This window comes from Vespa mandarinia, chromosome 12, assembly GCF_050613455.1.
Source record: "Vespa mandarinia isolate Hongniang chromosome 12, ASM5061345v1, whole genome shotgun sequence".
Classification (NCBI taxonomy): Eukaryota; Metazoa; Arthropoda; class Insecta; order Hymenoptera; family Vespidae; genus Vespa; species Vespa mandarinia.
In genome coordinates this window covers 3,957,501-3,960,000 of record NC_140821.1, presented here as the reverse complement: position 1 = coordinate 3,960,000, position 2,500 = coordinate 3,957,501, and the positions used below count along the sequence as shown (strand labels likewise).

At 38.8% G+C, this 2,500-nt stretch overlaps 1 protein-coding gene across 4 annotated transcripts in view; it reads left to right on the top strand.

The window, feature by feature from the left end:
* The window catches only part of LOC118449432 (pseudouridylate synthase RPUSD2), an 81,998-nt gene that overhangs the window by 60,282 nt on the left and 19,216 nt on the right, over positions 1-2,500 (top strand). The window lies entirely within an intron of this gene.

Genomic DNA, 2,500 nt, shown 5'->3' with positions numbered 1-2,500 from the left:
TTTTTTCTTTTTCTTTTCTTTTCTTTTCTTCTCTAAATCCTCCAAAGATCAGATATAACTATATAGACGTACGTCTATTATAACATCCCAATTGTCTATATCAAATGATATATTTTACGATTAAACGTGCTCGTTCTTTTTAATTAAACAAAACTTATACCATAAATGATAATCAATATCAATAAATAATATCGTACGATCTAATGATCATTAATAGAACATGTATGACTATCTAAAGAAACAGGGGAAAGGGAATAAGGAATAGAGGGGAGGGAAAGGATAAAGAGAAAAGAGACTTTACATGTACATGTTCTTCCATGTTCTTTTTTTTTTTTTTCTTTTCTCTCCAAAATTAAAAAGCCAACATTACGAAGCGAAATCTACTTCGAAAAGCTCCTATGAGATCGAGAAACAAACGTTCGAGGATATAAACGTTCGACGTTTCAGCCACTTCAAGGGATAGAATTATCGACGTTTCTCGTCGATAGCGGGATGGTAGTAAGAGAGGGGGGAGGGGGAGGGGGAGGGGACGAAAGAGGGGGATCGATGATTCGATAGTTAGTTTACTCTCTTCCACTGATGCTCATTATTGCGAGTTAAAGTTGCATCCACGATAACAGGATCGACTGCTAACAGGTGCGGAAACAGAGAAAGAGCTAGAACGGCGAATGGAGGATGCGCAAGACTACTACAATTCAGAGAGAGAAAAATAGAGACAGAGAGAGAGAGGGAGAGAGAGAGAGAAAGAGTAGATTCGCGAAAGAGTAAAGAAAGACGGATGAACAGAGGGTAGTATCGATCGAATATTTAGACTGGTGGATGGCATATCGACAACCGATATCTGCTCCACATTCGAATAATAGACTCGCACGGCTGACGACGCGCTGCCTGGGCATCCTCCAGACACTTCTCTTTCCAACGAAACAAAGACCTATTAATGCCACTCGAAAGATAGAGACCACCCTCAGCTATTGCCCACTTGCACCTTTTCCAACCTTGGCTTTCTATCGTCTTGGCCGACTTGCTATGGTTTTGGTCAGTCAATCCTACTTTCTCTTTCTCTCTCTCTCTCTCTCTCTCTCTCTTTATTTCTCTTTCTTTCTTACTACGTCCTTTAGCGCTTCTTTTAGCAATCCTTGCAAGGCTAAAGTAAGCTTTAGGTTAGTTACATTCCAGGGAGGTTTCGTGAGCCTCGACGATGTACGATCGGCTTCTCGAAGGCAATGTGTGTATCTATCTGTCTATCTGTATATATGTATGTGTATATACATACATATATATATATGTGTGTGTGTGTGTGTGTGTGTGTGTACGTAGGATATCTACAGTTATAGTATAAAACGGATGGAGGAACCTCTACGTGATTTAAATCTAGATCCGATCCTATCTCGAGCGAGCAAGTCGAGCGTACGTTATCGAACTGTGAAATCCCAAGTCTTGGTAATTCGGTCTCTCCTTTTCATCCAACTAAGCAACGCTTCGTCTTCTTTTCTGACTTCTTCGAGTGTATGTATGAAAGAGAGAGAGAGAGAGAGAGAGAGAGAGAGAGAGAAAGTCGTCGTGTGAGCCAGAGGCGATGGATAGGAAAATCACGAAGGTTTCTCTTCGAAGAAAAGGCGCGAGTTTGCCGGTTGATGGCAGCCATGTTGTATTCTTATTACTACCGAAGGAAAGACTGCCAGCACGTTCTTTCATCGAGGCTATCGTACGACCCGCCAAGAATTCTTTTTCCCCTCAGGAGATCAAACTGGTAAAGAAAGAAAGAAAGAGAGAAAGAAAGAGAGAAAGAGAGAGAGAGAGAGAGAGAGAGTGGGAGGAGGATTGTAAGGAGAAAGGGAGGAAGAGAAAGAGAAGCTTTCTATCCTGTATTACCTTTATACTCAAAAGAAGGTATACCCGTTAATATCGCCAAGGAAACTCAACGTCCCTCGTCCAAGATCCTTCCTTTTTCCGTAATATCGAGACGAAGAGACCGACAAAGCTTTCGCAAACGCTTGTTGTCTCGTTTTATTCGTTTCCTCGAGTTGTCGTCGATCGTTTTCTATATATATAAATATATATATATATATATACATATATATATATGTGTATATATATATATGTATGTATGTATGTATGTATGTATGTATGTATGTATGTATGTATGTATGTATGTATGTATGTATGTATGTATGTATGTATGTATGTATGTATGTATGTATGTATGTATGTATGTATGTATGTATGTATGTATGTATGTATGTATGTATGTATGTATGTATGTATGTATGTATGTATGTATGTATGTATGTATGTACGTATGTATGTATGTATGTATGTGTATGTATAGATATGTATGTATGCTTCTTTTTCTATAATTTTTTTTCTTTCCTTTCTTTCTACTTTTCTGTCTTCCTTCTTTCCTACATTTCTTTTTCTCTTTTTCTCTCTTACTCTCTCTCTCTCTCTCTCTCTCTCTCTCTCTCTCTCTCTCTCTCTCTCTCTCTCTCTCTCTCTCTCT